The sequence below is a fragment of the Halichoerus grypus genome, chromosome 1 (assembly GCF_964656455.1).
Source record: "Halichoerus grypus chromosome 1, mHalGry1.hap1.1, whole genome shotgun sequence".
NCBI classification, from domain to species: domain Eukaryota; kingdom Metazoa; phylum Chordata; class Mammalia; order Carnivora; family Phocidae; genus Halichoerus; species Halichoerus grypus.
This window is the reverse complement of record NC_135712.1, coordinates 87,574,096-87,597,958: the sequence shown is the minus strand read 5'-3', so window position 1 is coordinate 87,597,958 and position 23,863 is coordinate 87,574,096.

The following is a 23,863-nucleotide window of genomic DNA, read 5'->3' as shown; positions in this document are numbered from 1 at the left end:
CAAACTCCATGCTGAGCACAGAGCCCAACATGGGGTTGTATCCCACGAACCTGAGATCATGACCTGAGTCAAAATCAAGAGTCAGATGTTTAACCGACTGAGCAACCCAGGCGCCCCAGCAACCACATATTCGTTTCTAAAAACTCTGATAAATATAAGGCTTATCACATTATATTTTTAATTTACATTTCCCTAATTGAGATTGTGCATTCTTTTGTGTATCATAGGTCTTTTTGAGCCATCTTTTATGAAATGCCTGTTCATCTCTTTTGCCCATTTCTCTTTTGTGCTGTTTCCTTATGATTGACTTGAAGGATATTTTGTATATATCAAAATGTATATTTTGTGTATACAAAATCCTTTTCAATTTTTGCTTTGCAAATGTTTTCTCCCTGTTGCTGGATTGTTACTTTCTTTATAATATTCTTTAAAAAAAAAAAAAGATTTTATTTGTCAGAGAGAGGGAGCACATGCACAAACAGGGGAAGGGGCAGGCAGAGCAGGCAGAGGGAGAAGCAGCTCCCCCCAAGCAGGGAGCCTGATGTGGGACTCGATCCCAGGACCCTGGGAACATGCCCTGAGCCAAAGGCAGACACTTAACCGACTGAGCCACCCAGGCGTCCCTCTTTATAATGTTCTTAAAATGAAGAGAAATTCTTCATTTTAACAGAGTTAAATTTATCATTCATTTCCTTTATAGTTTGTACTTTTTTTTATTTTCTTATGCAATCCTTTCCTATCCCAAAGTCATAAAAGCATTCTATATTTTCTGTTAAATATTTTATTATTCATATTTCAGTCCACCTGATACATGTTTGTTGTAGTACAAGATGGGTATGGAAGTTGACTTTCCCACATGAATAATTATCCTACATAATTTTTTAATATTCCATCTTCTCTCCACCCTGATTAGCAAAACCATACATGACTGCTTTATAGAATTCCCCATTGGCATGTGTTTCAGCAGTCTTTATTCTCTTCTATTTGTGTAGTTATTTAAATGTCTGCCACACTGTTTTAATCACCAAAGCTTTATAATAAACCTTGATTTCGGCTAGGGCAAATCCTTCAACATTATCAAGTTCCATTAAATGCTATTCAAAATGCACAAATGTTCAGATAACATTCACTTCACCAATAAGTATATCATATCACCTTCTCTCTCAAACATTTTGTTGAAGATGGAGCAGGGGAGGATGAACCAACTTACTTAAACATATAATCAGTTATGAATAACTGGAAATTGATTTTAGTGCATCTCTGGGCTCATATTCTGAGAATGCTTTTGCCGCCCACATAATCGAAAGAGAAAAGCAAATGCCAGATTACCTTGGTACATCTCAGCCACCTACATGAGAGACATTCCAAATAAAAACTCCAAACCAGGATGAAATATACCACCTTTGGAGATAAGAAAAGTCTTTACTTAACCTTTTCAAAAAGGTGATGAGTTCAATAGATGGTGAGAAAATGTTTAAATAACTGACATGTCAAAAATAATTCTATTTAAAAAAAAAAACTGCCCAAGGACACCACACAGACTGAGTTGCTACAGATGCAAACATGTCTGAGTTTATTTTGATCATGTCATTTACATGGAAATGTATGAAGGACGTTATTTGAAAACAAAACCTTGAATAAGGTTCTGGTTTATTCTAATATACATGTCATACTCTTTCAGTCCTTCTGATATGAAATTTTTTTCAAATAATTCGCCCCTCCATTCATTTATGTGCCACATTTTTTTCTAAAGATCACACAATGAAAGGAATTATAGTTGAACACATAATTCTACTTGAATAATCAAGCTCATTCGGGAAGTCAGTTTTAATGTCTGCAGCTGGGCTGTGAAGGCATTAGTGGGCTCGCAGCTATAAGAGTGTAAATGTCAGCAGGAGAACACTTAGAAACGGGTAACATCTTCCCTTCACAGCAGCCTCTTGGTTAAATGGAATGTTGTGCTCTAAACTAAATTACTTCAAGTCTATTTGTGAAACTCGGTTGGATACATGTTTCTTATATAAACAATGGCTGGAGATAAATCTGCCAAAACTGGTGTGGTGATTTGTATTTTTAGTCATGTAAAACTTTTAAACCCAGAAGTGGAATCTAAGAAAAATATGTTATTTTAGCCCCAAAATTTTCCTGGATATTTTATTGAATACATTGTAATGTTTAATACATATATTTACTATTGGTCTCTTGGTAGTGCAGAAATTATACTCATTTCTCTGAACTGTCCCCCAATGACCAACTTACTTCCAGGGCATTTCAGATGCTACTGAGAAGAAATTGGTAACAAGAGAATTTAAAAGTTGCCAAAACTCTTCAATATTAAAGACAACAAATAAGATACAGGCCTTTTCTCAAGGGATCAAGACTTAAACACACTTAGAAACAGAGGAAATTCCATTCTAATGTTTTCACATATTTGAGGAAGGGCGTCATTCAAGAGTTAGCAAGCTATAAATTAGGCAGAACACCACCATGGCTTGACCCATGGGGAAGTAAAGATATTAGGATAAAAATTTGAAAAATATTCAAATAATATTTATCTCCATTTAAAGGATGAAGTAAGAATACAAAATTGTGGCAAAGACAATTGAGATCTTAAGAATCCCAAAGGCCTGTGGTTTAGGATAAATCATTCCATTCTCAGATAATTTTTTTAAAACCTCACTCCATAGCCTCCAGTGTATTTATCTCAGCGTCTTCATCATCTATGGCCCCACCCTCCAGCTCTAAAACAACTTCATCAGTGATGATCCTACAGAACCCCAACTACTGTTTAGAGAAAACAGAAAATCCCATACCAGTATATGTGAAATTGAATACATTTTAGAAAACTACTCTCTGTTCAGGCCCTAACTGACAGAAGAAAAAGAAAGCATTTGCTATTAGGCATAAAAGTGCTCTGCTGGGTATAGGTAATCCTTTCAACATGGCATCCAATTTGATAGATGGTAAAACTGAGAGAAATAAGTGCATTGGCCACTCATCACATCTGTCCTTCTTATGATAGATGGTGGGTTTGTTAGTCCAGCACCTGTTCCAACCCCCTTCTAGCATGCCAAAGCAGGTAAGCTAGAAAATTATATTTCCCAAACTCTCTGTAGCTAGCATTCTACGTGTTATTCAACTGCCACCAATCAGGTATCCTTGTGTAAGACCTTAACTCAAAACTAAGTCACTTAGAGAGCAAAGCACTCACTTCAGACTTTGATGACTTGGGATGGATTTACAAGAAGCAAGCAAAGCAAGATTCAGTACACGTATCTTCCTAGCACTGAGGCTGACAGTGGGTGAGATCTTGGTGTCAGTAACTACGGCAGTAGCTGCCGGGGTAGCAGCTCCAATCCCCCTGGCAGCTCCTTGGTAGCCTGTCCTACACTGTGGTTCTGGCAAGAGTTCAGCCAGAGCATGTTTCTTCAGGCTTCTCAATGAACCTCTGAGCTCTTTATTTGTTCCCCTGAATAAATACTCATCTAATTAAACAAGGCACAGTGGATTCTGCTATGTGTATGTAAGAACTCTGACTACTAATGTATCTGATGTATCTATGAAATACTCTAGCATTAAACAGAAAACAATCACTGAATGAAATAGTTCAATAGCACCCTGAAACTTAACAGTGGATTAAGATTAAGCCTTATTTTTAACAAGTGTTTTATATGGCTATATAAAAATACCTATAAATCAGACAAAAAAAGAGACTTTGCCTCAGATGCTAAGAAAATACAAGCAATCTTAAAATTGCAAGCAAATTATATTCCTAAATTAATTTTCAGTGGAGTGGTTGTGACCTTGATTGAATTTGTATAGAACATCAGTGTTCTAAGTGGTGACTGAGTTCCTAAGTCATGTCAAAAACATTACATAAGCTTTACTGCAGCAGAAAGATCACAAAATTGCCATAAAAAAAGAAATAAAAAACTATCACATTATGAAAGTAGTGATTATACAAAACAGAAACAAATTAAATAAGAAAAATTTAATTTAGTGTGAATGCTGGTTCTTGAGGGGACAAATGAGTTTCATTAGATTGGATGAGGAAAACTTAGAAATTATTATTCAGCTTCTCAAAAGAACACTGGAAGTCATGATACAGATTCATTTTTATGTCTAATTTTTTTAAAAAAATTATCTCATCTCTTTTCTAAGAAATACATGTACCACTGATGTTATACACAGTTTCTCAGCTATAATTAGTGACACTTTGAGGACTCATAAGTACAACAGAGAAGGGAGGGCCAAAGACGTAAGACAGGAAATTTTTCTTAAGAAACTGTTAAAAGAAGAATGAATATATTTGTGGAAGTGCGCAGTAAAGGGTTAACTCAGTGGGCTTGTGTACTCAAACCCTGCACATTCCAAAAAAAGGACTGGCCCCAGAGATCATCTCTAAGTCTTTGGAATATCCTGCCTGATAAGATTGTCTTTGTATACCTGAGACCTTCGACCACACTAGATAGTTGATGGTAAGAATGAGATTTAGGGTGAATGCCTGTTTTTGTTTTTTCTGGTCCCCTAGGCCATGCTATATTAAGTTTGACCTCTGGGGGTGTGGGATGGAAAGATAGGTAGAAACGGTGCTCCAAGGCTAGATGACGGACACCCAGTGAACCTAAACACCAAGGCTCAAGTGAGCTTCCCTGGTGGGCAACGCATCATGTTGCCACACTCGTCTGCTGGGAGAAATAAGAACTGTTCATGTGACTCCACTGGAAGCTTGCTCTTGACTTCTCCTGGACTCTGCCTTACAAACTTTTTCCATTTGCTGATTTTAATCTGTGTTCTTTCCCTGTAATAAACCATAACCATGGGTATAACAGCTTTTCTAAGTTCTGTAAGACCTTGTGAAGCATCAAAACTGAGAGTGGTTTGGGGACCCCCAAGACAGTAAATTTGAAAAGGATACTGCATGGGGTAGAGTTAATAAAAGGATACTACCTGTGGTAGAGTTAATAGAAGACAGATCAGGGAGGAAAATAGCATGGGCTCATTTTTTTCCACAGATAAGAAAGTTATTTAGATATTCACACAGCCTCAAAGTATCACCCACAGATTACTTATTTAAGGGGTAATGTGCATCAATAGTGGAAAATTCTGTTGTCACTACCTTAGCCAAGTGATCCAGCCCAGCATAATCAATATTAAGAAGGCCTGATGGTGACACAGCGAGGAGCTGATGTGTAGAATTGGGACACATGTACACACACAAAACATACACACACACACCTGTCATTTATATGTATATAACTTAACATGAAGATTGGATTTAGTGTAGAAATAAATGTGGGAATTTGGGAAGGGTGAGTGCATCTATACTATTCTTGCATATAAATATAATTGAGTTTATGAAATGACATGTATGTATATTTGAATGACATATGAATGACAGTATGTATAATATTATAAATTTCTTTTCCATTGTAGAGACCCATAGAGTTATAAAGTCTTGGAGCTAAATGAAAGTTTAGATATTAGTATCACTCAGGAATTAACATCCAAAAGCTCTCTCTAAGTAGAATATCATGCTAGTAACTATTGTGGGGACAGGGAGGAGATAAATTCAAAGAAACAGAACAGCCTAACCCATACTCTTGAGAAACTTGGATTCTTCTTGGAAAGGTAGGAGACATTGCTTTTGTAAAAGCTGTAATTTTCATTTCCACAAACATCCTTAAAACTCTCCTATTGGAAGATTATTAGAATCCTGGAATAAACCAAACAAAAATGGTTATGTGAGATCTTTGAAAGACTAAGTTATTGACTTTTCAGTTCCAGTGCCCAAGTGTTTGATGAAACATTGCAGAGGAACTCCATGAGAGGTTGAAATGCTGTTAACTTTGGAGGGTCTCCACACTGGAAATGTGACAACTGGGAGAGAAGAAAGAAGTATAGGCTAGGAGTCTTCAGATGTTGGCCAGATCTCAGTTCTGCAATGTGCTGGGTATATTACATGGGAAATACTATCTGGCATCTCTGAGCTTCAGCTTTCATTATACAATAATGTCCACAATGATAACACAGAGGGATCCTGTAAAAATAAAATGGCTGAAATACGTGAAAGTCTTTGTCATCAATTCAGCACTCTGCAAATATTAGGCAGGGGGAGTTGAAGGAAGTTTTGTGGGCTGATTTCTGGCCGCCCACTCCTGCCACCTATACCTCTCCCTTTTCTTCTTAGTTTCTTTTTTCTCTCAAAATAGAAGGTTTGAAGTCCTTGGGCTAATATTCAAGAAAGCAGCACTTCTAGAGGCTACAACAGGAGAGGCAGAATGACTCTAGCACATCAAACATGACTTTGGTAAGAACAAAATACAAAACTCTACTAAATTCAACTGCTTAACCAAGAAACTACTTTATCCTAGCAGGTTGCAAAGACCATCTTGCATCAAGCACTTTCAAAAATGTCAAGAAATTATTTGTTATGAAGTATTTCTCAAACTGAAGGGACATATTCTTATAAATTTTCTGGAAACTAAATACACCTTCCCAAGGTGACTTATTTTATAAGGGTGTTGAATATTAAGGATATAACTTTCTATATAGATAAATACTCTTCAATCCAAGAATGTTAACAGAATAAAAGCTATCAAAAAACTTTCAAAGCAGCAAAAAATTAAACCCACTAGCCCAAGATAGGAAAATTTTAGAAGCGTACTTTCATTCTTATGGGAAATCAGGGCTGTGGTGAAGGAAAGAGTATGGGACGAGGACTCAGTTCACTCAGGCTCAACCAAAGCTTGGCCACCGATCCACTGGACTTTAGACAAATCACTTAACTTTTCAGAGTCCTAGTTTTCTCTGGGTAAATTAGATGCATGTAAAGTCTTTTCCAACCATAACATTCTATGTATATCATTATTTTAAATTCCTATTCTAACCTAAATTTCATTTACAACCTTCCCTTTTCTAAAACTAGAAAATTGTGAGTTGGTGCTACAATATAATTATTTCCAATCTACTCGACTGAAATGGATTTTAACTTCAGAATGAAATGCTTTTGTGCCTAATCCTTGACATGGAGTGCAGTAAAGTTTCTCATCAGACTACCAATGAGCCAAGCAGAGGCCGAGTTTACCCCCCCAAAAATGTATTTATCACTGAACACTAATTTCACCGTTCAGCAGAAAATACCATGAATTGAAATTATAAGTAAATGTATTTTTTCCAACTGCAGGATAACCTCTTAAATGACTCCTTTACTGACTTTATTGTGGATTAATTTGTCTTCCCTAAAATCAGTGGGTCTCTCAATGCACCTGTTTTCATCGCCGTGGCACCTGTCCTCTGCCTCAGCCTAACAACACGGGATTCATAGGTCAGCCCCCTCTCTCCTACCGCTGGACAACCTGACAGGAAAACAAAAAAAGGGCTTGATTTCTTGATATCTAACCATTCTGAGGCTCTATGTATTCTTCTCTAAAAGGGGGATTATTAATGCCTGCAGTATACATTAAGTCAAATACATGTCAACTATGTTTTCACCTTTTAATATTTTAGCAAATGAATCACTCAACACTGACTTTTAAAATACCATTGTTTGTTTCTTGATATTTACCCTTTTTTAATCAACAATTTGTGCCCATTTTCTAAATAGAAGAATGTTCATCCAATGCACAGGAGTACCATTTGCTACATTCAATTTGACAAAAAGTTTCAAATTCCTGCCATGCAGTCTAGATCCAAACATTGTATTAAGCTCTGGAGATGTAAAGACCATGCTAAGATGCTTTCCCCATTTTCACAATGTTTCTATTTAGTGAAGGGAGTATTCCCATAAGTCAAAATAACAAACTATAGCTATACACATATGTATATTATTCATTTATTATAAGTGGCACAAAGGCATCTACTAAATACCATGGCAATACCAAGGAAGGGACAGTTACTAATTCTTACTAGGGAGTTCCAGGGAAAGTTCACAAGGAAGAGGACATTTGAAGATTGAAGAAGTTACCCAGAGAGAGAAGGAACTGAAGGTAGAGGAAGCAACATTAGCAAAACCACAGAGGGAAGCAAGTGTATAGAGAGAGAATGGGAAAACCAACATGATCAGAATGAACGATTCATGGGGAAAGTAACAAGAGATGACCTGGACATTAAACATCATGTCAGGATCTTAAAAACCATCCTGTAGAATATGCACAATGAACAAAGATTTTTAGCCAAAGTTGTTGAATGAGCAAATTTGTATTTGTTTTGGAATACTAACTCTGATGACAATATTGTGGATAAACTAAACTATAGATGGGTAAACTGGACATAAGGTTTAATTGAGGGAGACTAGTGAGATATCCTCTTGGGGAAAGGCAAGAATAGAGAAGCCAGATTCTAGAGACATTTAAGAGGTGGGCCTCACAGCATTTGGTGATCAGATGAGTGTAGAGGTGAGGGTGGAAAGAATTAGGAAGACGGAAAAGTCAGAATCAGTTCCAAGATATCAAGCTTGGGGAACAGAGGAGAAGGAGCAGTGTTAAGAGGAAAAGAAATACAGAGATTGACATTAAACATAGACTGTAAGGTGCCTTCAACATCTCAAAGTGAAATATTCCATTGTTTCTTAAGAAAAATGCAACTGAGCTTAAGGAAATATGGATGCTAGAGAGAAGTAACATAAGGTCTGAGATTCCCTGGGGTCCAAGTAGCAGCAGAGGTCATGAGAATGGATGTGATAACCTAAGGGAAGTTTATATGGGGAGAAAAGAACAGGAATAAGGACAGAAGCCTGAAGCATAGCTACATGGAAGGGACAGGGAAGGAAGAAGAGTCTACAAAGAATACTGAGAGGTGGTTGAAGATGCTGGAATGGACCTAACAGTCACCGCTTAAAATGGGAGAGAACAGAGCCTACCAAAGCACAAAAGAACAGTGAAGACCTGTTCCAGGAAGCAATGAAGGAAACTTTTGTGGTTGATTGTTCTACCAAGAAATTCCAGACACACATACCAAAAGGAGAAATGGAGTTCTGGACTCATCTGACACGACATAAGGCATGTACTAACGTCTTGGGAAGCAGGGCTATCATTCTTGATAAGTACAAAATAAGTACAACAGAGGGAATCCAACCTGGTCTGAGAGAAGGTAGGAAAGACATCCCTGGGGAGGCGATGATGGGGATCGCCTGACGGAGATCTGATGGAGAAATGAACATTAGCTGGGTGAGAAGGAAACGAAATAATATTATAAAAGGAGGGATTATCAGGTGCAAATTCTCTATGGTGGGAGAGACAAGGGCCTGAACAAAAGTCAGTGAGGCTTGAACTCTGGGACTGAGGGAAAGAATAAGCAGATGATGTTGGAGATGTGGTGAGAACAGACCATGAAGGACCCAGAAATCATGGGAATGAGAGGCTATTCAATGGTTTCAAGTAGGGAGGGGGACATGATCAGATTTTGCATTTTTAAATGATCCAGTTGAGTGGAAGAGGCTCTACAAATACAAGGAATATGATTTTCAAAAATGACTAATCACTAAGAGTGATTCATCATAAGATGAATGTTTGAAGATGTAGGTTTAAAGCTAAATGTGCTCAGGATTCACATTCGTTAATGAAAAACAGCAGGAAGGATTTTTATCTACCCTTCTATTCATCGCAGGAGATACATCCTTGTTTGGCAAAGAGCAATACCTGTTTGAGATGGGGAAGTAAATCACTACTATTAGGAACTACAAATTTTCTGAAGGACCAAGAAATCATTCCCTTCCTTCTGTCAGAATAAATATAAAATCCTTAGCAAAGTAAATTGAAACTGGAAAAGGTCCTTCAAAATCTGGCTCTGCCTACTTCAACCTCACCTGTTCCTGTCTTCCCCCTTTTTACCTTACACTCATTTTTGGGTCTTTGTCCCTGCTTTCTTTCTCTACTTGGGTAATGCTTACACATCCATCCTTCAGGTCACAGTTTAGAAAAAGCTTTTTCAGGAGGGAATGCGCTGGGATGGGCACTGGGTGTTATATGAAACTAATGAATCAAACACTACAACAAGAACTTGTGATGTACTATATGCTGGCTAACTGAACATAATGAAAAATAAAAAGAATAAAAAGAAAAAAAGAAAGAAAAAGCTTCTTCAAGGAAGTCCTCCACAATGAAATCAAACGGATACCCTAAATGTATCTCCATGTGCACAGTACGCATAGCTGGTTTCCAGCCTGTAGGCATGCCAAGTCCACCTTCCAGAAGTTGTTCAGCTGGCAGCTGTGGTGAAGGCAGAGGAAATCTGACATGCTATGGGCAAGTAGAGGCCCATATAGGGAAGAGAAATGGTCAGAAATCAAGGCGATCAGAAACAAGTTCGGGAGTAAAATCTGCCTATTACTCTGTTGCTCACAAAAATTATAAGGGATTATTTTGTGAACATTAATGCTCATCTATTTTTAAAAAACAAAGAATAACACAGGGGAGACTATCACCAAGCCTCTTCCAACCTCCCACAAGAAGATTCACTAGAAATCTTACCAAAATTGATTTGCAAATAGAAGTCACATTAGTCATGCAACAGAAGTTGTTAAGAGATTTCAAGGAGGGTAAAATAATCTACAAATAGAAGAAAGATTTTGTCTCCAGGAGTTTCCTTGAGGATAACAAAGACTATGATAGGAATGAGATATTGTCTCTCCTCTAACAGACATAGTGGAATTTGGGGAATAGAACTGTGGTTTATTCCAACCTTTTTTATTGAGCTGGACTGCAGTTTCTCTGTCATCTCTCTCTGTAATGCTGTTGCTTTGCTTTATTTGCATGCTGCATCACACAATCACACAAACTGCGAACCAACACTAATACTAACAGTAGTATTATCATTTTGGCAAATTCTTATACTTAAAGAAATTGGAAGAGATTGTGGAGGCAGATGCTATAGCAATTCAGAGTAACGTGACTGTGCAATTTATCAAGAGAGACAGGGACTGCCAGCAATATTGAAAAATCCGTCCCGGCACTTGGAGGATTTTACTAAAGTTACAGAGAAGTTCAAACCGCCAAACTCCCCAATGACTGAAATGTGGAGATCAACCATTGGCCCAAATGGTATCATTTTTGCCCTGCTCCAGAAATTAAGCAGGTCTGAGCTGATAAAGCCCATAATTTAACATGTAGGGCAAATTGCTAAAGCACTTAACCAGTGAGGTACTAATCTTCCTTTTCTATGTGAACTCGAACTGACTCCTGACAGCAAAATCAATTGAACAGATTTACTCTAGGGATAGCTTCTAAAAAGCAGTGTAATCAGGAGATAAGGGAATTGATAGGGGCGCATTATCAGAGCCCACCACCAACACGCCACCAGCTGCCAAAGCCTTCCCACAGCCCTGAACCTAGAGTTGCATTCCTCTCAAGCAGATCTCATTGAACTCAAGATATCTGGAGGTCAAGAAACCTTTTCCCATATTGATTTAATCTTGTCACCTGAAACACTTGAGGTCGAGCAAATTCACCACATCGGTTGGGCAGGGGCAACCAGGGCACCTAGAGAATTATTAAAAAATGCCTCTGTTTTTTGTTTTACATAATGCTTTGAGCTACCTGCTTGATGTATTTGATGGCTGACAACTTTGCATGTGCCTTATGGCTTCTTAAAGTGAACTGTCTACTTTGAACTCAAGGGGGTTCCAGAAATTCAATATTTTAATCTTATGAATTTTCCACTAAAAGCAAATAACCATTTGTTGCTTAAAATAATGAAAAGATCATTATGGCCTCTTTGCTCCATTGCTAAATGTTAGGTGTTGAGACCCCCACCTCTCTCCATGCAACAGAGAATGCAGCGTGGTGTGGTAGAAAAGGCAAACATCATACATTACATCGAAAAAAAAGGCAAACCTATGTCAATGTAAATCACCAATCTATAGCTTACTAGCTGTGTATATACTTGGGCAAGTATGTGACCTCCTGAACTGTTGCCTTACCTGCATCTTTTACCACCTACCTCCAAGGGTTATTATGAGATTTGAAGGAGGTAACATAGATAAAGGACCTAGCAGAGGCCATAGCACAAAAGAATATAAACGCTATTTTCTTTTACTCTTTTCTTAGTACTAATGTTTGGTCTGAGTGACCGAATAAACCCAAGTCTCCTATCTAACTATCAGAACACACCTGGAGTAATACCAGGGGAGGACACCCACCCCAAACTGAAATTTCCATTATTCTCTCTCTACAAGAAAACAACCTATCCATTATAAAAACTCCCCCAAATTTTTGTCTCCAATTTTGTCTCCTTATGTCCCTGCTTCCTCTATTGTATTTGCCAACATTACCTCAAACTCTCCCACAAGCCAAATAGGTTTCAAAATAATTCATTTGTGAGAGGACTTTAATGTAATTGTGGAGGTTATAATGTCTAGAGTTAAATGTCTACAGTTAAATGATTTAAACTTGCAAGTGTAAAAAGACTGAGTTTTCATGGGCTGCCTGGGTGGTGCAGTAAGTTAAGTGTCGTCTGACCCTTGGTTTCAGCTCAGGTCATGATCTCAGGGTTGTGAGATCGAGTCCTGCATCAGGCTCTGCACTCAGCACAGAGTCTGAAGTTTCTCTCTCCCTCTCCCTCTACCCCTCGCTCTCTCTCTCTCTCTCTCTCTCTCTGGCTCTCTCTAAAAGAAATAAATCTTTAAAAAAAAAAAAAAAGACTGAGTTTTCATGGAAAGTTCTACGTAAGGTCAAATGTAAGAACCTAGGAGAACTAGAATATTCATTGGGTCTTATTGAAGATTTGTCACCAAACTCCTGCCAATCAAATGTTAAGAAGCCTTTCCATCTGACCACAGCTAGAAATTGGAAAGCTATAGGTAATCTAGATATGAGTACCATAAAAGGGGTTTGAGTTTAAAGGAGGAAGGAATTTTCAGAAAGACAAGATGGTAGTCAGAAGCCACTTGAATAAAAATCAGACAAAAAGTTAGGGAGAAAGGAAGCTAGGCGAGAACCCTATTAAGTTGTACCATCCCTTTGAGGTTAAAACATAATTATCTTGGATTGAATTACTAGAAATCTGGGTTCTTTGAAGTTAAGCAAGCTGAAAACAGCTTCATAGAATGCTAAAAATTGAGGCATGAAAAAAGACCTTAAGTGTTACTTAATCAGCCTAAGTTTGGGTGCCTGCTGTAACATCCCATGAAATGATCCCTCTATTCTGGAACACCTCCAATGACTTAAAAATAAATCACACATTCCACTTCAGAGGACTCTGACCATTTGAAAATTCTTCCATATCTTGAGCCAAAATCTATCTCCCTGGAAGTTCTATTACTGGTTAAAATACTAAACCTCAAGTCTTCACAGAAAATGTAATTATACATTCACATGATAGTCCTTCAAATACCAGAAGATGGTTATCACATCACCCAAGTTATTGTTTTTCTAGAATATTTATTATTTATTTCAACACACTGTTTAAATGACATGGCTTACCCACACTGGTTACTTTCTTTTATATCTCTTAGCTATTCAATCCATCTTCATCCCCTTTGTGACCCACTAGAATAGAGAGGGAACAAGGCCATACCTGTTGTCTTTTGAGACATCTATGTGCATTCCTACAACCTTGAATCATATTCCCTTTTCTTTGGAAGCCTCATCACACCATTAGTCAACTGTGTACTCACTGCCACATGAAACTTCCTATCTTGGGGCACCTGGGTGGCTCAGTTGGTTGAGCGACTGCCTTCGGCTCAGGTCATGATCCTGGAGTCCCTGGACCAAGTCCCGCATCTGGCTCCCCACTCAGCGGGGAGTCTGCTTCTCCCTCTGACCCTCTCTCCTCTCATGCTCTCTCTCACTCTCTCAAATAAATAAAATCTTAAAAAAAAAAAAAGAAAGAAACTTCCTATCTTTTACAGAATCTTTGGAAACTAATAAGGGACCATATATTCAGACATGGTAAATTCCAGCATATTGCAGTCAGTCTATCTTCCAGATAGTAAAGATTTTTTTGCCTGATGACTGTTATCCACAACTTGGATAAACAGAACTTCTATTTCTTCTTCAAAGTCATTGGCAAAAATATCAAAAATGACAAGGTTAAGAACAGAAACCTCCCTCCAAGTGAACAGAATTCCAATATTTAAGTTGACTATTGGGATCCAATCTGTATGTCTCCAACTTGTCCACAACTTAGAGGACCTTGTCAAATTTCTTCATTAGGTTCAGATATATAGTATCATTTTGGCTGCATTTCTTAGCAAGTTAAGAAATTCCAAAGAAAGATGAGCCAGTCTAGTATGGCCTTGTATCAACCCATTCTATGTCCCAATGATCATTTTCCACTTTTGGTAAATCACAAATCTTTGTTAAATAAGCCACCTCTGCTAGTATTGTGGTTATGTGTAAAAATAACCTTTTTTTTTATTTTCTAAATGAATATGGATATGTTTAGAGATAAAATAACATGATATCTGGGATTCTGTTAAAATTGTCAGCAAAAAAAAAAAAAGGCTGGGGAGTTGCAATAGATTAATAAGAGATATGGCTAAATAGTGACAGAAATGAGTATTATGTTTACAGAGATGACCTTTCGTTTAAAGATTTATAGAATAATTCCTCAACCTCTGTCTCCTACATCTTACCCAGTTTCCACAATTTCTGTAATAACAAATAGTGATTCAGTTAATTTGTTTGAATCTTCTGAGTACCCTAAGGTGTCATTCATTTGCTTCATACAATTTGGATTCATTTGATCTGCTAATACGCTCTCATCGCTTTATTTGTATTGAGTTTGCATTTCCCATTCCAATGTTTGCCCCACTTTTTTTAGTATGAAGATCAAGCTGATACAAGGAATTCTACTGGGTAATACATAATACTGCATCTTCTTTCCCAGTGTTGGTACATGGCCTCTGCCTGGTCTTTTACTTTCTCTGAACATATTGAAGAAATTCCATTTTATTTTTATTGTCGGTACTTTCTGCAAATCTGAGTATACTTGAGCCTTATGGACATTATTCTTATCCATGTGGCTCATCCTTATATACTTTTTAACTTATTTGTACCCTTTTTTCTATCACTTACACATATCTTACAAAAATCTGAGTTCACTGGAGATGTCTCTGTGTAACGATCTTAATTTCTTTTTGCAATTCCCTCTAATAATTATCAGATGGTTGGTTTATAATATGCAGAGTTGAAACTGTATTTCTAAATATGCTATCATCTTCTCTTTGATATAGCATGCCATAAAATCATGCCTATGTTTTCCTTGTTTTTTTTTTTTTTTTTTAATCTACCCTCTGGAAGTGTGTGTAGCACATGGCTGACGATGCCAGGTTTCCCATCAGTGGTTATTATGAACTCTAAGATGTCAAAGGACTTCCCCCAAAGCTTCTGCTCCTTTCAACTGTCAATAAATTCCTTCTATATATCAGAGACAGACCCAGAGGAACTGTTGTTCTCATGGCCTATGTTTCGGGAGATTTTTACCAATTTCTGAAAAGACCTCATGAGCATGCAAGCACTGAGCTTCTTAGCAGCTTGAGAATTCTAGCAGATTTTTAATAACTAAAATCCTTCAATCATGACTGTGCCTTGACACAGGTTATCTTTTGGACCTCTAGCAGAAGCATATTATCTCTTACTTCCATTTGGCCAGGAAGCTTGAAAACACTCTCCAATAATATAATTTCTGATTCCCTTTTCAATTTTCCTCAGTGATAGACCAGTGTAGAAACTCACGATGGTGTAGACGATGTCTCCTTGATACACAACTATATCTCTAACTTATTATCACAGTATATCTGGTCCTTTTAAAGGGATACCATCACCATCTTTCAATTTTGAATCATATCTCAGTGAATCTCAATGATAATTATGAAAGCATATAAACCTCTTGCCATGTATTAAAATCTCACAATGTCTAGGGGTACCTGGGTGGCTCATTTGGTTAAGTGTCCGACTCTTGGTTTTGGCTCAGGTCATGATCTCATGAGTCATGGGATCAAGCGCCCGTCAGGCTCTACGCTCAGCCGGGAGTCTGCTTGAAGATTTTCTCCCTCTGCCCCTCCCCCCCCCACACACACGCATGCTCTCTCTCTGAAATAAATAAATCTCTAAATAAATATAGATAGATAGATAGATAAATAAATAAAATCTCAATAGGCCTTGCTCCTTTCCCATGTTCTGCAAAGGTATCTAGTGTTAGAGGCCATAATTTTTACTTTTAGTACCATTGTTGATTTTCCATGCAAATCACTAAGTTTCTCCCACATTCCTTTTTACTACTTTCATTTTCCAAAAGTACAGTCTACACCAGTGTATCTGATTATTTGTCTTCTTCTTCATATTTACTTTAAATCTCAACCATATAATTTTGAGATCTATCCTCACCTTGCCAAAAACGAACCATGCTAGGGTCTTAAGTTATGGATCAAAAATCTAAATTCTATTTTAGCAACACCGCTGCCATCCATTCAACATCAATATTTTCCTCTCTCATGTATTTATTCCACAAACTTCTATTGAGAAAACACTTTGTACAATGTGCTACGGTAATAACTCGGGTTATAATAGTAGAAAGACAGACAATGTCTGCACCCTCTAACGAGCATGTCAAATAAGTCAACAGGTCATTTTAATACTCGTCTATGGCTCCATCCCCAGACAAGAAGTAATAAGAACACCGGTTGTATAACCAAGTTCTTGCATTTCTTATGGGACTTCTCTGTCCTTGTTCCTTACCACAAGTCTTTTCTGATAGACACAATCAACATCCTGTGAATCAACAAAATGAGATAATGGATGGCAGGATTGGATATATTAGTGGAAACTCTGTTGCATCTCATCTACCTGATCCAGGAAAACAGAGCACTGTCCAATTTCCCGTGTCAGGTTGGCATAAAACTACCTCCATACAACTGATACTATGGCCTAAATGAGAGGACACCAACCACCATTACGCACTTCTCCCTCCTTGACCTTGTAAACATGCTTACCTGCATAGACTAGGACCTAGTCCTTTTAATGATCATTCTGTGGAGCATGAGAGGGTACCATTTCTTCAAAAGATCCAAATTCCCCTTTTCTGGGAAGATCCTATATACATAGTATTACAAGCTAACGGATACCCTCAGTGTCTCAATCTTCCACTTGCCAGTAGTACTTATCTCTCCCTTTTTCATTAAAAATTCCTTTTCTTCTCTATTCTTTGGTTAATTCTTCCATTCAAAACAAAAGTACTCACTATATCTAGCAAACCAGAGTTTAGAAAGGCTTATACCTCCATGGTTTCTCCTTTATAATTACAGAGTGTAAACTTTTTAAGTGAAGAAAAAAAGTCCTTATTCGTCTTGATGCAACACTGGCACAGGGCCTGGCAGCTCGTAGGAAGTAAGCACCTACTGAGGTGACAGGAAACAAGAGAACAGGGAGAAACGAGAGCTCCCGTAACTGGTCAGGGCCTCAGACGGGAAAACAAACATCCCGCAGGCTTAAACACACATTTCTGCCCTAACGCACACCTTATAGATTGTTATAGGAAATAAAGACCTTTATAGTTTCCCTTAGGAAATATTCCTTAAACTCCTGTAACTCATTGCCCAAAGCCTCCTAGGAATACTGCCTTCAAGGAAGCCAATTATGTGGCCCCGCTCCTCTCACCCTCTGCCCTCTTCTGTTCAGAACTTGGTACCTAACCTAGTTCTCATCTGCTCAAAGATCTCTTTATCTCCTTTGGCAATACCAATCGCACATGTGCACGTGTGCACACACACACACATATATAATCTACAAAACACTCCTTAATCACTCTTCCTGCCTTTTTTTCTATCTGCTCTAGACTTCTTCTCAGAGTCAGTATGGAATGAGGTCTTCCCACAGTTTTAAAAAAATTTTAAATACCATCTACAGCATATTATTCCTTAAAAACCATAAGCAGGAGGTAGTGAGTGGGCAGATATTTTATTTATGAATAGATTTGACATGAGCGCTGAAGCTCTTTACCTAGACTGTACACTCACCTGAGCCCAGAAAAAGGAGGTGAGGGCTGAAAATGAGAGATGTGGACTGTCCCCCTTCCACTGCAAAGCTGCTTGAAAAGTCAGAATACTATGTCAAATATCCATTTCTGAATGCTTTCAAATAGCTCAAACATTGTACAAACTAGCAAGCAGGGTAAGAGTGAGATAAAAATTCAATATTTAGATTCCCCCATGTCCTTTATACATAACAGTGAGTGACTCCCCTCTGTTCTATTTGCGGAAGAAGTCATAGACATTTTCCAAACCAAAACATTAAATGACATAGTTCAAATTCCTAGTATTCACCCTAGGGAACTTCTCCATTTAAAATGATAGTAGAAACTCCACATGCCTGTATAATAACCAGGGTAGAATCTCCTGAGAATACTGAAAAGTTTGCAATTTGCAAAGCTCCGAGACAAAAAAAAGAAGGGGGCACATTAATTAAATCAAGTAAAACTATTCAGAATCTCTAGTAATAAGCATATAGCCAAATAAATACTCTTACATATCCAGGTATATATTATGTAACTTTTCATATTTTATCATATTCCCAAAATATCATAATTTATCTATTCATTATAGGTACAAAGTTTGACCTGTAGTTTCTATTAGCATAAATAAATACTACAACAGAAAGAAAAATGATGCAGAATTCCTCCACTTTCAGATGATTTATTCATTGATAATAATCATTATTAATATGCAAGGGAAAGTTCAAGTAACAAAAATGTCCTATATACTATAAAGGGATAGGGAATTTTAGGTAACAAGGAAAACCATGGAAAGAAAACACACAAAACAAGGTTGGATCTAGCATGGATTCCATGAGTGAACAAAAGGGAAAAAAAGGGGATATAATGCCCCTTGCATCTGTATTAGCTTCCTAGGGCTGCTATAATAAATACCACAGGCTGGTGCTTTAAACAACAGAAATTTGTTTTCTCACTTTCTGGAGGCTAGAAGTCCAAGATTAAGGTATCAAAAGGGTTGGTTTCTTCTCAGGTCTCTCTCCTAAAGTGTTAGATCTTTCTTCTCACTGTGTCCACACAGTCTTCCTTCTATACCGCTAGGTGACCAAACTTCCTCTTTTAAGGACACCAATCATATTGGTTTAGGGCCTACCCTAATGACCAGGTTTTAAATTAATTACCTTTTTAAAGACCTATCTCCAAATAAGGTCACATTCTGAAGTACTAGCAGTTAAGACTTGAACATATGAATTTTGAGGGAACACAATTCAGCCCATAATATCATCCTCCAGCAGTGCAGGTGGGGAGATAATTCTGTATAGGAGAAATGCTTTATAAGGATCTCAGTTGTTTACTGAAGGATTAAGCTAATATAAAGTATTAGATTGTCCAATCCGGCTCACCTAAATCAAAGATCTCCCCAGCATCAAGGTTTACTAATAATCTCAAAGGATACAAGCAATCAAAAGGTAAAGATGAAACAGAAAAAGTCTAGAACATTCCATGGGATTCTCCAGGTCCTTCCCTCTAATATTGGACATGTGCTGCTGGCCCAGAGTAATAGTGAGGTCTCCACTGAGGCACATGGGGCCTCACAGCAGGAAATATTTATGACATAAAAACCTCCACATTGTATCAAGCTTACAGGACATTCTCTAGGAAGTCATGCCCCATAAACCCATATATCCTAAATTTGGTCACCATAACTAATCTTAAACTAGGAACATAATGATTCTCCTCCTTGCAAACATCATTAATTTATTTACTAGAAGTTTCAGCTATCAGAATGTTTACAAGAGATTAGACTGGTTCACCTGCCTTGTTCCTTCTCCCAGGAGCATCTTCTTAGTAATCAGGAGAGAAATAGATCTGGGCCAGCCGCTGTAACTTCTTCCTCCCCAGGGATCCAGTGCAATGTAAACTCACTCTCCTGTTCCTTTACACAATCTCCAATATGTGATACATTGCTCACTCATGTCAAAAATAATAAATTTGGGGGCGCCTGGATGGCTGAGTCGATTAAGCCTCTGCCTTCAGGTCATGATCCCAGGGTCCTAGGATAGAGCCCCACGTTAGGGCTCCCTGCTCAATGGGGAGCCTGCTTCTCCCTCTCCTCCCCACTCATGCGTGCATGCTCTCTCTCTCAAATAAATAAAATCTTTTTAAAAAATTAAAAAATAAATTTATGGAACATTTTATTGGATAAAACCAGTTTCATTATCTTTATGTGAAATAAGTGCATATTCAGTCAGGAATATAACTTGCTAAATGGTTGTATATACAGTGTTGTTACGATACACAGAAATTTCACTACATTTAGGGTTCAACCTCATTGAAGAATTTATTTGCAGTGAGCACCTATTGATTTGTATATCCAACACCTCCATTTCTGAAAATTTCTTTCCCCTTTCCTATCATTTCCATGATAACCACAGTAGCATGCCCTGACCCCCACTCCACCCCTACAGACTCTCCTCACTGGATTCCAGCCCCCAGCCAAATGAAGCAATCAATCTAAAGGTGAACACCTGATTCTAGCTGAGGTGGAAACCTTTCCCTCAGAAACTAATTCCAGCTTTAATTGTTGACGTTCTCTTGAACTCAACAGTTGTCAGCAGCCACTTTTCTGCTGTACACAAGAGAACCAGTTCCGTGGTGAAAGAAAAGAAGTTAGCAGTTACACTAGAGGAGCGCAGGTGAGAGGGCGCCAACAGCATGCCAATCCCTGCTTCTAGGCCATCCTGGCTGTGTATCTGCCATTGGGTTCCATACAACAACAGTGCCTACATCTTAAAAATAAATTTCTTCTCTTAAAAAAAGTATTTTCTATTGCTTTAGACCAAAAGAATCCTAACATGTATCTACAGATCTATCTTCAAACTCTGGCACTGACATTTACTGATTGTGTGACTTTAACTTATTTATTCTCTCCAAGTTGAAGCTTCCTTATTCATAAAATAGAGATTATACCATGCACCTTACAAGTTTGGGTTTTGTTTTTTTTTTTAAGATTTACCTATTTATTTGAAAATGAGAGAGAGCACACAGAGGGGAAGGGCAGAGGGAGAGGGAGAGAATCTCCAGCAGACTCCCCACAGAGCACAGAGCCCAATGTGGGACTCGATCCCATGACCCTGAGATCACGACCTGAGCCAAAATCAAGAGTCAGATACTTAACTGACTGAGCCATCCAGGTGCCCCCACAAGTTTGTTTTGTAAATGAAATATTAAAGTTGTATGGACCATAGGATGCACTCTGTAAATGGCAGGTGTTAATGGAGACTAATGCTTCTAGTTGCCACTCTTTGGATCCACCATGGAATTCACAGCAAGGCCATACTTTCCCCTGGTGTTCCCACCCAATGGCTGAGCTTGATGGGGGCTACTAGACCTAGCCCATTACTGTCCAAGGCTGGATTCTTCCAATGGACAGTATTTGCTCAAGGACTTCCCATCAACTTGGTCAAAACTTTCTCCTGTGACTCCTGCTACCCAACCCTTCCTTTCCTCTCTCCTTTCACAAGTCCTAAACCTGCATCACTACCTAAAGGCTCAACCTACAGACTCCTGTTCCCTCCTCTTTCACCCTTCACTGGCATTTGTCCCCAAAATCTCAATCATATATAATCTCATGTTGACCTCGACTTCTCAAAGGACCTGAACTGACAAAATGAGAATATACTGCAGTAATTAATCTACTGATAGAGTACTACTGTTGTATATTCACAGCACATCCTACCACATAACAGCCATTCCTAATGTTCTTGGCTCTCAATCTGTAGCTGAGCCCAGACATGATCTCACATTTCTCTTTAAGATACACATTCCCTGTCAATTGATCTCAGTTGGTGTATTTACACATTAACTTTCAATTTCTACTAAGAAATTAATGAAACACTTGGCCAGGAGTGACTAAAGAAAACATATCTCCCCTGGTTCTTTCCAGATCTTTTCAGCTTTCCTTGTTACATGGGTGTGTCCCTCACTAAACTCCTTCTTTGCCCCAGGTTGTATAAACCCCAAACTAGTCTGTTCTAAATCAGTATAGTACAATTATTAAAGCTGACAGTTTGTGGACTTCAATTTTTATATCACACCTGAATTGCAGACCTCAATGCAACTTCTCCTAAGATCCCATTAAAAATACATGTGAAATTAAAGAAAAAATAAAAATACCTAATACAGTGAACCATGAGAGACGATGGACTTTGAAAAACTAACTGAGGGTTCTAGAGGGGAGGGGGGTGGGAGGATGGGTTAGCCTGGTGATGGGTATTGAGGAGGGCACGTTCTGCATGGAGCACTGGGTGTTATGCACAAACAATGAATCATGGAACACTACATCTAAAACTAATGATGTAATGTATGGTGATTAACATAACATAATAAAAAAAATACCTAATACAGAAAATCTAAAATGTCAATTTGTTGCTAATGTAAAAAGAATTTGAATGAACAATAAGACCTATATAGAACAAAATTCAGAATCAAAGTAATGGGAAAATGCAAGATTTCATACTGACCCTGAGCATATTGCTTTCAACAAAGACAGGGACACTCTTTCCATCCCACACTCTCTGCTTGTCGGGTGGTTCAAGGTCATAGGGTTCGAATCAGTCAGGGGCAATCCCATGGGTACTTCTTTTGAGGTGGGCACTATACTAGCTTTTCCCTTAGTTAGTATCTCCCTTCCTACATCCATACAGAGAACACAATTCAGAAATCAACATGCACTATCATGTAGATAGATGACGCCACATTGTGTCCTGGAAAGGGAAGCACCAGCACAGAAACAGGAGTAGAGCTAGGAACTGTCAGCAGTGGCTAGCAGGATTTTGCAGCTTTTCATGTCCTACCTTGCTTCCAATTGTCAGAAGTCAGGTATTGAGGGTATGAGACCCTGCCTCAACCAGAATAAGTGTGTAAGTTAAATATCTAATGAACGATACACATAAGATGGAGAATCTGCACAATAATCTACTTTGCAGCCATAGGTTTGAGAACAGTATTTAACAAGATTCACTTGGACTAAGAGTGAAACCAAGGCTGATACACCTTCTCCATTGGCAAATACTGGGCCTAGGACCATTTGCTTTGATTAAAACATAGGGACACAAAAATTCATAAGAACTATAGGAAGAAAATTCTACAGATCAATGGAACACTGTCCTGAACAATCAGAAGAAATGCATACCTCTGAAAAAGACAGACTAGAGGAAACTAAAAGTGAAAGGCATTCTAGATAGAGTATCAAAATAGATCTACAGTATGAACAATAGCTGAAGACAGTAAGGATAATTCATCTGAGATTAAAAAAACAAAAAATGAATTAAAAAAATAGAATAAAAAATAAAACTTGATAAGGAGAGCAAGTTTTTTGTTTGGTTGGTTTCTTTAAAATTTTATTTATTTATTTGAGAGAGAGACACAGCGAGAGAGGGAACACAAGCAGGGGGGCTGGGAGAGGGAGAAGCAGGGAGTCCGATGAGCAGGGAGCCTGATCCCAGAATCCTGGGATCACGACCTGAGCCAAAGGCAGATGCTTAATGACTGAGCCACCCAGGTGCTTGGGAGCAAGTTATAGAATAAAACTAGAGTATAGAAGCCTTCGCTTAGGGTTTAAAACACATAAAATGATATTATATCGTTACAAATACTTATGTGTTAAAAGTATAAAAACTTTTATGCATTGGTATATACACCAACTTCAGGACAGTAATTATCTCAGGGGCAGGAAGACAGAGAAGAACCCATCAGGAATGAGCAAAGAGGGCTTCACCTAGGACTGGAATAGTGTGAAATACTGTGTGCATGTGCATATGTGTGTGAGCGCATGTGGTATGTGTGCTTCTAGAGCAAACAGGCCAAAATATTAAATTTTGTTAGATGGAGGCTACATGCATGTTCCCTAGATTATCTCTATAATTTTAAGTATACT